We start from the raw sequence: 14,455 nt of genomic DNA, 5'->3' as shown, positions 1-14,455 counted from the left end.
CTCCCTTATCCCAAGCCCTTAAAAATTACTGATCTTTTTACTCTCTCCATAGTTCTGCCTTTTCCAGAATGCCCAAGCATTGGAACGCATTATGCAGCTGTTTTTGATTGGCTATTTTTTACTTAGTAATATTCACTTAAGTTTTCTCCATTCTCCACTTCTTAGGGGTGAATACTTTTTCATTCTAGATATGCCAGAAATTAATTTTTAAGAAACAGTATATATTGACACTAATATGCAATTTAATTTAGAATTAGAGTTTAACTTTTTAAATTTGAAACATATATTTTGTATGGCACATTTATATAATGATATTTGCTTAAAATGGTGAACAAAAGATAAGGTTCTCACATAAACTTGGAAAAACACATTTTACTTTGTCTCATTTTTAGTTTATGATAAAGAAAATAGACAAAGCCTAAGAGATATTTTTATATTTCATTCACCTAGAACAGGAAACCTCTGTAACACTACAATTGATCTTGCCAAACTTATTTTGTCTCTCCTGCTCATTATATTTCTAAACAATCAGAAAAATCAGGTATATTAATATTTTAACATTTAACATTTTATAAATGTTGAAATACTGATCTATCTTTTACCTTCTACTTAGTTTAAATGAAAAGGAACAATGGTGAAAAGACTATTTGGAAGACAGTTGAACTACGATAAAAGATTTATGTGCGTTTTAACCATGATTTATTCTACTAGCTTAAAGCATAACTTTAAGTGATACAAATTGGCAATTACTTAAGCGGTGTGTTTTTTTTCCTTTTTAAGAGGTGTCACTATTCAATAACATGTAAAATGATTTACATTGGGTAATCAGTGGCATCAATACCACTGATTTTTATTTTATTAAGAAAGTTAGGAAACTATGAGTTAACCAAAATCTTAAGTCACTGTTAACTATAATTTGAATCCTGGCGTAAAATAATCATGTTTTATATGATTATTTTAACACTGTTAAAATATATAAATATGATTATTTTATGCCAGGATTCAAATTCCACCATTTTAAAGGTCATATTTATATTAAAAGTTAGTGTACTTAAGGGGAATATATTTTAAACAGTATATTAGGTCAAAATCGAGGTGGAAATAAAAATTAGCATTTTTGCTTTTATTTGTGACCACCATATATATACATATATATGAACTATAAGCATATTAAACCTCTTTTTCTTCCCGGTCTCAGGTATGTCTTTATTAGCTATGTGAAAACAGACTGATACAGGGGGAAAGACTGACATGAACATTTACCTTCCCCAGTGATTTGGGTCTTTGTCCTAGAGGACTGCTTAGGTCATGCCTCAGGCAGAATTCTGGGGCAGGGTGGGGGTGGTGGCAGGATAACTAGGGCCAAAATAAAAGGGGTGGAGCTTTTTAGCAGTCAATATGCATGAACCTTGGTAGTAGCACCAGACCCCACCAGGAACCTTGCCTAGCCACAGTGCTTACCAGTGGCCTTGTCTGACTATGTCCCTACCAGCTAGTCATGTCCTACACAGAACCAAACCAAGTGACCCTGCAAGACCACAAACCTGCCTTGACAGTGATCTCTCTCTCAACTTTAGGCTAAGCCAAAGGCCTCAGAAGTAGCACTGGCGTCGGACCCTGCCTGACTATGGGTCCTGTGGACTTCAGCAGCAAGACTCACCTGCTCAGGGACTCTGACAGCTGGCCCACTCAGAATCCCAGGAAGGACTAAGTGATGACAGTCTTTCCCTGCTGGAGCCAGCCTGTAAAACTGGAAGAATTGGCTAGTTTCTCAAATATGCAGACATATATACAAAAATAAAAGAAATAATGTCAAGAATACATGACACTACCTAAGCAAAGTAATAATGCTCCAATAGCAACCCTAAAGAAAAGCAAATCTACACACTGTCTGAAAAGCAATTTTTAAACCATAATAAAAAGTTTCTATGAACTAGAAGAGAATACAGATAGACAACTAAACAAAAATCAGGAAAACAATACATAAAAAAATTAGAATTTCAACAAAGATAGAAAACCATAAAAATTTATAACTAAATAATACAATGACTGAATTTAAAAAATTAATAGAGAGCTTTAAGAACAGAATTAATCAAACAAAATAAATAATAAGTGAACCTGAAGAGAAGTCATATGAAATTTTCCAGTTAGAGGAACAAAAATGTTAAAACTAATGAGAAAAGTAAATACTTATGTACAACATTAAGTGAAATGATATATGCATTATGAAATTTTCAGAAGGATAAGAGAATGAGAAATTGGAAAAAAGCACATTTAATCAAACAACAATTGAAAACTTTCCAAATCTGAAGAGGAAAGTGGGCATCCAGATTCAAGAAGCCCAGAGGTTATGTCTTCACAAAGACACATCGTAATTCGATTGTGAAAAGTTTTGAGAGCAGCAAAGAAAACAAACTCATTAACACACAAGAGGATCTGTATAATACTGTCAGTGAGGCCGGACACGATGGCTCACACCTGTAATCCCAGATCTTTGGGAGGCCAAGGTGGACGAATAACGAGGTCAAGAGATAGAGACCTTCCTGGCCAACATGGTGAAACCCTATCTCTACTAAAAATACAAAAATTAGCCAGTTATGGTGGCATGCGCCTGTAGTCCCAGCTACTCAAGAGGCTGAGGCAGGATAATTGCTTGAACCTGGGAGGTGGAGGTTGTGGTGAGCCAACATCTCTCTTTGCACTCCAGCCTGGGTGACAAAATGAGACTCCATCTCAAAAAAAAAAAAAAAAAAAAGAGAGAGAGAAAAAACTATCAGTGAACTTCTTTGCAGAATGTTTGTAATCTAAGAGAAAGTTAGATGACATATTCAAATATTAAAATTAAAAAATGGTCCCAAAGATACTATACATACCAGAAGAATCCTTTATCATTGAAGGATAGATAAAGACTCCAGATAAACAGAAATAGAGGAAGTTTCTCACCACTAGATTTCCCCTACAAGAAGTGCTACAGAGAATGCTTCAAATTGAAATGAATAGATGTTGAAAAGCAAAATGAAAGCATATGAAAATAGAAATCTCATCAGTAATTATATTGACAAACACAGAGTATCTCAATATTGTCATGATGGCACAAAAATTACTTTTAATGCCAGCATAAAATTTGAAAGATTAAAGTGTTATAAGTTGCTATAATCACAGAAATTAACTAATGGATACACAATATCAAAAGCAGTAAACGCTGACACTGATAACACAAAGAGTAGTAAGGGGGAAAGTAAAAATGTAGAGCTTTCATGTACAATTGAGGTTGTCAACTGCTTAAAATCAATTGTTATAACTCTAAGAGGTTCAGTGCAAACCTTATGGTAGCTGCAAATAAATTATGGCAAATAAACAAAACACACATGAAAAAGAAGAGATTCGTTATACCTATGGGCTGCACTATTCACCATTGCCAAGGAAACAAATGCATAGCATTGGATAGATGCAGCCACTCATGTTCCAGTGTATAGTCCTCATATGTCAGCATGGAAATCTCAGAAATCATCATAGTGAAAAAAAACATATAGTTCTCCTTTCTGGAATTTCTCTTTGCAATTTTAAAAAAGGAAATTGACCTCTAAATGTCATCAGGTAGAATGCTGTACCTCTGATTGAACCAAATACATCCAAATTATTAAATAAATATTTTAATATATGAAGCAAATATATAAATAGAAGCCTTTTCTGTACCCATTTCAAGAGTAACCCTCATTCCTTTTAACTTGCTATTGCAGTACTTTTAAAGGGCACAATAAATCATATTTCCAAACCATAATAAAGTTGTTAGTATTATTTGATTTCAGCATTCCTAGAGGCCTAGTTTCTAGTAAAATGGCAAAGAAAATGTCTTGCTTATGGTGTATCAGAAATATTTGAAGATTGTTGTGCTTGGAAAATACAGAACATGTTACAAAATGTTTTTCTACTGTAGAACATTTTGTATTTGTAGCTACTAAGCAGATTACCAAGATTTATAGTACACCAGGGCCGTTAATTAGAAAGTAGGGGATAACAGATTATTCACAGCGAATTTTAATCATTTAGATATCCATGCTTTTTAGATGATTGCCATTGTTTTGTAGATCTCATTTTACAGAGTTATAAACAAATAAGCAAACAATAATTGTTCTAAGTATGTCCCGAAACATGTTGCATAATAATATTCAAAGCCTCCTTTGTGGGAACATTTTGCTTTCCTGATAAAATGCATAAGAAACTTTCTGATAAATTTAATAGGATAAAGAACACTTCTCGAGAGGTCGTGATCCACAAACCCAGATGACGTCAATCACATAGCTTATTATTTTATTCAAACACATTTTCCCATGTTTCTATCCTAATAGTTGTCTAAAGTTTCTCTTTTATATCATTCTTATGAAGAAGGAATCTTATAATTGACCTATAGAATCCTGTTTTTGGTTACATGTTTGAATCCAACTTGGTCTGTTTCATAATTATCCAAAATTTTGTTTTTGTTTTGTTTTGTTTGAAACAAGAGCAGTATTCACTGAAGCTCCAAGTAATTGTAATTAGAAATGTAACATGGCAAACAAGAAAGAAATATTTAGAAACTTATATAAAAATAATTAAATTTTCCACTGAGATGATTAAGTGATTTCTCTAGTCAATTTGGTAACGTTTGAAACACACATTTAAGAATGTCATATAATGACATATACATTTAATTTATAAAAATGAGATATTAAAACTAACTTGGGTGATATGGTTCCATGTCCTGTCTGATATTGTAGAATTATTGTTTTTAAAATATTATCAATTTTTATGTCCAGTTTTCTTGTGAACATATATTGTTTGAAATACTGATTACACTATTTGAACACAAAATAGAAACCACAAATTCTTTAGCACTTAGTGCAGTGTTCGTGCCAAGGGCTTGAGACAGTTAGTGTGACTCGCCCCATCTTGGCTACTGGACCTATCTGCTCTCCCTCCGCTCTTGAAGGCTGTCGAGTTGAGGTAAAAATGGCTAAGCCACTGAAGCAAAAACAGAATGTAGAGTAAGGGCCTGTGGTTTATGAGGACATTGTGCTGACTGCTTCATATCCCCTTTAGTCTCTGTGTAATCAATAAGCTTGCTACAGTTGAGATGCCTGAGAGGGGCAAAGACCCCTGCCCATATTTTCTCAGGAGCTAAGCCTCTGTTCTACCTCCTGATGGAAAACATGATTAACAAGCCACCTTAAGGGTACCATTGTTTGTTTGCACTGTTTATCTTTGAAAAACGTATATTAACTCTTAAACTGCTTTGTAAGCTATTATCACAAGCCCCCTTAAACTGCTTTGTAAGCTATTATCACAAGCCCCCTTAAACTGCTTTGTAAGCTGTTATCACAAGCCCCCTTAAAACTGCTTTGTGAGGTGTTATCACAAGCCCCTGATAACTACTTTTATGTGATTTCTGTTCCCTTTTCTGTTTGCCCCCTTTTCTGCTGAGCTAAAGTAAATGCTGAGCTAAAGTAAATGTAACAAGAAAAAAAGGCATAAAAGCTGTAACCCACAGAAATAAAGTTGCTGCTTGACTACAAGTCATTCAGACCTCCCGACTCCACTTTCCTTTCTTCTTTCACTTCCAGGCACTCTCTCCCTCAGGTTGAACGAGACATCTATGTTGGCAGTCTCAGGGACTCCCGCAGGTCGGTAGCCCCCTGGCAGACGTGCCAGACCCCAACAACTTAGTTCTGTAATAATTAGGAAGACAATATCCATTCTCAGCAGAAGGTATGCATCATACATCGTTACTGTAAAGTGGACCACAGGATAGATCTTTGGATTTTGTTGATCTCAGAAAAATAACATGGCCATTTTTCTTGATCCTTTATATATAAATCCTATAGTTGCTATTTATTCTTAAATATAAAGCAATTTTGAATAGCTAATAACTTTTTAATTTAAAAAGTAAAAAAAAAAACAACTCTCAGATTAGTAAGATATTTTCATAACTGCTTTGTAACTGCTGTATCAGATATTTTAACTTAGGAGAAAGATTTGATAGCTTCATTCTTCCAAAATCTGTTACCATATTCCCCAATAATTTTAATTATCTTCTCCTCATAATTTAAAAATTGTTTATATAACAATAGCTTTAAGATGTCCAAGAACAATACTGCATATGGCCCACACTTATTTGAGTGAAAATAATTACAGTTAATAGTTTGAAACTGACAACATAGTTTCAGTTATGCTCTTTGCTATTTAAAGATAAATAGTTTTTATTATTCTGAATGACTTTATATAATCCTAATTTTTTCATGGGATAATCCATCCTTTGTTGTTCCCTGTAGAGTGAAAATAATCAGAAAGTTGTGTAGTGCAATTTGGATCTTCCTTTTTCCTAAGAGGTGTGCTACATGCTCCACTGAGAATGCATTAGAAGAAAACCTCCAACATATGGGTTTTTACAGATTGTTTCATTTTCTATTATTTATGTATTTATTTATTTTGGTCAAGCTTGTCTTTCTTCAGAGAAATTGACTTTCAGTTGTAGGTATCATTATAATAAAGGGTGCCACACAAGTGGACTCTTAAATTTTCTTAGGCACTTAAGAAAATATTTTAAGTGCCTACTTAAACTTTCTTAGGCACTTAGCCAAACTTGCCACCTATTGTTATTGTTGTTTTATATAAGTCAAATGAGTTGTTAGATCATTTCTATTTCTGAAGGTTTTATTATAACTGAAATGTTGGTAAAAAGTCTTGTGGGAAAGATTTTGTCCCCCATGTCCAAAGAAAACAAAGAATCACCCTGTCTATAAACATATGAGAGTAGAAAAATTATACAGTGCTGATTATAATTTTTGACTTTAATCTCATTTAGATTCAATGGAGAATTTCAAGAGCAATCAAGAAAATTAACAATTTAAATATATATATACAAACATACACACATATATAACATAACAGTCACCTGCTGTGAAATACCATTTTGGTCACTATTTTATATCTAAACTCAATGTTTATATGTAACAGTAAATGTTCTTAAATATAAGAAGGAATCAGATTTCAAAAATATGAATTGGTACTTTCCGTGGAATTAATAGTAACACATCAAATGGTAAAAATAAATGCTATTTTCTTTGTGGAATATTTTATAAGTCTCAATGCTGTGTGTGCTTTAAAAAGTTTATGTTAGAAAAAAAGTGAAAGACCTTTTCATAGCTTTCATAAAAATGGCTTTATAACAGCATGACCATAGGAGATATAAATATCATAAAGTGAGGCAAATAGTATATTTCATAAATAGAACCAGCAGTGTCATACATTTATGAGATATTGTAAATCATCTGAATTTTAGTTCTCAGAAACAATGATAGCTTTCATTTTAAACTCAGTAAAGTGGTTTTGTTGTACTTTAAAAATACTCCTACCCTCAAACTGATCAGCTTCATTCACTATCTTCCAGGACAGAGCTAATGATTCCAACTACAGAAAAATTCATAGTTAAAATATTTTCATGCATGTGACACAAAAATTCATTAACATTTTAATGATTAACATTATTCTGATTATTTTCTAGTTAATATTTAAAATGTAAAAATAATGATGCTGAGTAAAAATTTCTTTATTAATATTTTGTAGTTTAAAATTCTTACAACTGTGTTAAAATACACATTTATCCTTTGTGGCACTACAATTATACAATTACAAATAGTTGTTTGGCAATACTATTAAATTATGATTACCAGGATAAGAAAATTCAAACTAACCTTTGGATGACCAAAAGCTTACAACAAGCGAATTGACTGTGGGCACCTGAAGTCTTTTGGCATACAATGGTACCAAAAGCAGTGATACTGTGTCAACCTCTGATACCAATATTGGATAAGAAAAGTGGTGTCGCCATTATTAGTCCTGGAAGAAATGGTCAATATGCCCTGAATTTGAAGTATATGATGATAATTTTATTTAAAATACAGAAATAAATTAGGATAGGTTTATATTTTGATTTGAAAGGTATAAAAGAAAATGGACAACACTTTAAACATTGTAAAATGTTTTTTGAAATGTGTCTAATGTTATGAAAGAATATATAACATTTCCAATAAAATAGCCTGATTTTTTTCTATTTATTGATTTAAAAAAACAACATTTATGCAAACATGTATTCTATTACTACTAGCTTGGACTATTTTTCATAGATGTTTTAATTTTTATAATATTTTAAGTGCTTTCCTCATTCAAATTTAATATTCCCATTGGCCCAAGATGTTTAATGTTTTACATAATATATTTTGTTGTTAGCAATACGAGCATAATAAACTCAGGTTTTATTAAACTTTGGCTAGAAGATACTACATGGAAAATTTTACTTTGTCCTTGGAGAATTTTCTAAGTATTGAGTTGCAAAATATTAATTTTAAATATTTTACAGATTTATTAAAATTATTTGTTTTGTCTTTATATGATACATAAGCCACATACAATAGTAATTCATTTTCCAGGTTTTTAAAACAACACCATTAGCTGTGTAATTTGAACAAATTACATTATTTTTTGAAATTTATTTCTCTCAAATATGTAATGGAGATAACTTTAGTACATACATAACTGTATTCTTCTAAGGATAAAATAAATTGTGTTTATCATCAATGAAGCATTTATCAAAACCTAAAATTACTTGCTTTTTGTTTCTATCTAATAGTCATAATAAACATTACTCTTTTTATATGTGTTTAAAGCTTTTGGAATTACTAAGTGTTAAGAGTAATGCAACAAAGTATTTCTCGGCTTTGATTTTTCACTGCTGCTCTTCATACCTCTACTAATAGCATCTTACCATTTCCTTTATTTTTAATGATCTAGGGGAAGTGTCCTATTTAATGTTGAGTCTACAAATACATATACATAGTGGCGTACATACACACACATAAACACATCTGTATTAATAGTCTCTTGATTTCTTATACACAAATAAAAGTTAATTTTTATTTTCAGCAATGTTAGTTGCTACGGTCTGAATGTATCCTCTCAAAATTCATATCTTGAAAACTTAATCACTAAAGTGATAGCCCGGGGGTGGGGTCCTTTGAGAAATGGGATCATGAGAGTAGAGCCTTTAAAGATGGGATTAGTCTTCTTATGAAAGAGGCTCCAGAGAGCAGCATTGTCCCCTCCCTTAAGTGAGAACACAGCTAGAAAGCACAATAGTTTAACTGCAACTTGGGCTCTCAACAGACATCGACTCTGTCAGCACCTTAATCTCAACCTTCCAGCCTCCATAACTGTGAGGAATATATTTCTGTTGTCTGTAAACTGCCTAGTTTATGACATTGTGTTATAGTGGCCCAAACACAGGAAGAGGAAGTTAAGTTATTCACACAATCACCTTCCTTAATAGAATAAATACTACTTTTTGACATATTTGGTATTTGAAAAGGGTAAAGACTTACAAGGGCAAAAGTGAAGGAAAATTGAAATATAAAGGATTAAATACACACAGGAAAGCCACATTTAACTAAGCACTATTTGCCAATCTGGAAAAGATAAAATTGTGTTCTGAGAGTCTGAGATAAAAATAAAAAAGACAAAAATGAAAACTAAATGTCTAAATAAGTTGTATGTTTTTAATTGAAAATCTCTTTCAAAAGAAACTAACAACCAGAAGTCTTGAAAGTATAATAGCACATTTCCCAAAGAAACATTAAGGATTTATATAATCAATAGAAAAATGAATTGAGGGATATTTTCTCTGACACAAACAAAAATGAAGAACTAGAAAGGACTAAATATTTGCAAATTGTAAATTGCAGTGGCTATGCAAAACAGTAATAAAGTATCTGTTGGGTTTTTAAAAAGATATAACTTGGCCGGGCGCGGCGGCTCACGCCTGTAATCCCAGGACTTTGGGAGGCTGAGGCAGATGAATCACGAGGTCAAGAGATCGAGACCATTCTGGTCAACATAGTGAAACCCCTTCTCTACTATAAATACAAAAAATTAACTGGGCATGGTGGCGCATGCCTGTAATCCCAGCTACTCAGGAGGCTGAGGCAGGAGAATTGCCTGAACCCAGGAGGCGGAGGTTGCAGTGAGCCAAGATCGCACCATTGCACTCCAGCCTGGGTGAAAAGAGTGAAACTCCGTCTCAAAAAAAAAAAAAAAAAAAAAATGTATATATATATATATATATGTATATATATATATATATACACATATATATATATATAACTTAAGCTTATGGCATCATGTTTATTTAAATAAATATAATGCTTGCTTCGGCAGCACATATACTAAGATTGGAACAATACAGAGAAGATTAGCATGGCCCCTGCGCAAGGATGACAGGGAAATTCGTGAAGCGTTCCATATTTTTAAGTCAATAAAAAGCAACTCCTTCCTCTCTAAAAAATAAATAAATAAATAAATAAATAAATAAATATAATAGTGGGACTATTACAGCAGAATATGTAGTTCTAAAACACTAGCTTATGCAGGAAAGTAAAGATACCAATTAGTTTCCAATTTGATAATTTAATGATGCATGTCCTAGGAATATAGAAACAGTATGTGTTGTAAGTATAAAACTGGCAGAAGAGGACTTTGAAAAATTTAAAAATAATTACTTTAAAAGAAAGCAGGAAAAACAAAAATATCAGGCAGGGCAAAACAAAAAAGAAAGTCCCTAGTTTGAAAATGCAAAATATCATTAATTGTGTTCACAGAAATATATTGAAATACGCTCATTTTTCAAAATGAATAATAGAATTTTAAAAATCTAACCGTCTTCTCGCCTCCAGCTCTGATATTTTAAGAGCTATGAAGCCATCACTCTGACGAAAATCATATTGAACAAACTTAAAAGAAAGCTGAACAATGAAAATCAGCAACTTTTCTAGGATCCATCAGAAAATTGAGGTCACCAAAAAAGTAGTCACCATGACATCTAAAAACAGTAAATCAGGGCATCTCTGCCAAGGAAAGCTTACTTGGAGCAAAAGAACAAGAGCTGTAAACTGATACAAACACTTAAATGGTTGCTTTGAGCAGTTCTGGAAGCTGAGTGTATAGTAACAGAAACTGAGTAACTCCTAGGGGTCTGACTTTTAGGGAGTGTCTCACATGTTTATGGGTCTTTTCTCAGGAACTCCACCAGATTCTGAAAGTAAAGATCTGATAAAGATGTGTTCTTTATTCCAGCATGGGGTGGAGAAATATAAAATAAGAAGTAAAATCATTCAAAATAGATTTGCATGCTGTAATAGAATTCATGGAAATCAGCAAACGAAAGATAGATGAAAATACTCAAACATTTAGAGATTAAACAATAAATATACTTCCAAATAACATCTGTGTGAAAGAAAAAAATCTGAAGAGAACCTAAAAAAAAGTTGAACTAAATAGAATTGAAAACACTATCTATCTAAAAGTGGAGTGGGAATAAAAGAGTTCGTAGCGGGAAATATGCAGTATCCTATGTGTCTGTTACAAAAAATATCTAAAATTATTAATTTAAGCTTCCACCTTAGGAAGTGAGAGAAAGAAGACCAATTTAAGGCAAAAGCAAAAAAGAGAAAAGCAACACAATTAGAGCAGAATCAGTGAGACTGAAAATAGAAAAACAGAGAAAATTAATAAAACCAGAAACTGGCCCTTTAATAAAATGAATACAATTGATAAACCAAGTAAATAAATGATACCCAAGTAAATGAAAATGAAGAGAAAACATGCACAATATGATGCCAAAAACCACCCAAATAAATAAAAATGAAGGGAAAATATGTACAATATGATGCCAAAAAAGAAAAGATCACCACTACCAGTTTCATGAATATTAATCATCAAAGGGAGGAGAATATTATGAATTTTTTATATCAACAAATTTATGGCTTAGAAGATATGGAAAAATCCCATGAAAGACATTGATCACATGGGAAGAAGTAACTAAACTGAATAAGCCTATGTCTATGAAAGACAATGAAGGATGATTAACAGCTTTGCTCAAAAGATAACCAGACTTTGATTATTTCCAATGTGAATTCTATTTAACATTTAAGGTAGTATTGGTCCCAATTTCCTCATTTTCTAATACAAAATAGGGGGCACTTCCGAAATTACTTTTATAACCCTCATAGCAAAAATAGAGATATTTTACAAAATGATACTTACAAGCAAATATGTCTTATAAAAATACATGTAAAAATTTTCAACATAACACAAGCAAATCAAATTCAACAACACATAAAAAATTAACACAATGAAGTCCCATTTATTCTAGCTATGCAATGGCAGTTTAACATTTAAAAATCAAACAGTGTAACTTACCACAATAGGCAAAAGAAGAAAAATCATACAGTTAACCAAAAAATCAGGTTTTCCATCTAGAAGCCAATCACTGAGAAAACAATTATTGCTGAGACGGCTATAATTGAGTGCTGCAGCCGAGTAAACGGGAGATCAGTCTCAAATCCATCTCCTTGATGGACTGAAATTGGGGATTCATATAGCAGGGAAGAATTGTAATGATGTGTAGGGAAACAGGAACTCAGGAGGCTTCAGGAAGCAATCATGATGAATAAGAGACTCAGCATCTCATTGACTGGATGTGGTGATTTTGAGAGTTTTAATTCTTTGATACATTTTGGAGTAAGGCCTGGGAGTCAGATAAAACAAATATAAGTTTCCAGCTTTAAGACTAGAACTGTCCATTTCCATATTTGCCAAAGACCTATCTGGGGGCTAAAGTTGAAATATTTAGGTACGTAGCTGAATAAAGGGTTTATAAATATATACACTTTCTATTCAGAAAGTAGAAAAACTATGATGAGAGAAATTGAAGACTGAAATAAATATGGAGAGATACTGTGTGTTCATGGAATGAAAGATCCAATTCTGTCAAGATGTCAGTTCTTTCCAACTTGACCTAGAGAAATCAACTCAAATAAGCTATTTTATGACATCAAAAAACTGATTGTAAAGTTTATACGAAAAAGCAAAATATATGTTTAAAAAGCCAACATGATGCTAAAGAAGAACAAAGTTTTAGGCCTTACACTACTCATTTTGAAGGCTTACAGGAACGTTACAGCATTCAAGTCAGCATGGTATTGGAGAAAGAACAGACACATAGATCAATAGACAGATGAAAGAGTCCAAGATACACACAAACTAATCTTTAACAAAGGAGTAAGTGCAATTCAGTTGAGAAAGAACACTCTTCAACAAATGTTACTGGATCGATTTAAATCCATATGCTTGACAATGAATCTAATAAGAGATCTTAATACCTTTCACAAAAATTAACTAAAAAAAAAAAATTAGCTGAGCACAAGTGGCTCATGACTCTAATCCCAGTACTTTTGATGGGTGATGTAGAGGATTGCTTGAGGCTAGGAGTTTGAGATGAGCCTGGGCAACATAATGGGACTCTGTTTTCACAGAAAAATAAAATAATGGGGCATGATAATCTGTATGTATGTTAATAGCTACTCAGGCTGCTGAGAAAGGAGGATGGCTTGAGTACAGCAATTTGAATCTGTAGTGAGCTATAATTGTACCACTGCACTCAGTCCTGGGCAATAAAGTGAGACCCTGTCTGAAAAAAAAATTACAGACTAAAAAAAATGCAAAACATCTGAAAGAATGTATAAGACAAAATCTAGATGATCTCAGGTTTGGCAATGAGTTTTTAGCTACAATACCCCAAAATATATTAATAAAAGAACAAAATATTAAGTATAGCTTTAATAAAATTAAAAACTTTAGCTCTCAAAAACACACTGGTATTAGAATAAAAAGATACACCACACTAAGGGAGAAAATATTTATAAAACATATACCTGCTAAAGAACTTGTATACAAAATATAAAAAGGAATTCTTAAAACGAGGTAAGAAGAAAATAGCAAATAACTAAAAATGGAAAAATATCTAAACCTCTGACAAAAGTAGATACACAGATGGCAAACATATGAAAGATGTTATCATTTATCATCATATAATTGAAAGTTAAAACAAAGCAAAATACGAATCCATATTAGAATATTTAAAATAAAAAACAAATAAACAAATATAAAACAATAAAAGAACAATACCAAAAACTGAAGATGCCAAGAAATAGGAACTCTTCACTCATAGCTTATGGAGAGACAAAATAGTATCATCACGTTTAAAGATCATTCTGATGAATTAAATATAGTCTTAGCATACAATCTGTCAATTTCTTTTTTAGGTATTTATCCAACCAATTTGAAAGCTTGTTTCCACACATGAATATATTTAATAGGTTTATTCAAAATCACCCCAAACTTGAATTAACTGAAGCATTCAATATGTAAAGGGGTAGTCATAAGACAGTACATGAAACAAACAATTCAATATTAAGCCAAAGAAACATGGATGAATCTTAAATGCACATTACTAGGTGAATGAAGACATCCGAAAATGGCAACATCCTGGATGATTCCATTTGCATAACATCCTGAAAAAGGCAAAATG

The 14,455-nt window shown here is 32.3% G+C and overlaps 1 non-coding gene across 1 annotated transcript; it reads left to right on the top strand.

Moving 5' to 3' along the window:
- Positions 1-10,229: 10,229 nt before the first annotated feature.
- On the top strand, positions 10,230-10,336 carry LOC118151796 (U6 spliceosomal RNA). Its single transcript, XR_004740204.1, has one exon. It is a non-coding gene; the product is annotated as a U6 spliceosomal RNA (small nuclear RNA).
- Positions 10,337-14,455: the final 4,119 nt, after the last annotated feature.

The sequence above is a fragment of the Callithrix jacchus genome, chromosome 2 (genome assembly GCF_049354715.1).
Source record: "Callithrix jacchus isolate 240 chromosome 2, calJac240_pri, whole genome shotgun sequence".
NCBI classification, from domain to species: Eukaryota; Metazoa; Chordata; class Mammalia; order Primates; family Cebidae; genus Callithrix; species Callithrix jacchus.
The sequence above is the reverse complement of the archived record's forward strand: the minus strand, read 5'-3'. Positions and strand labels throughout refer to the sequence as shown.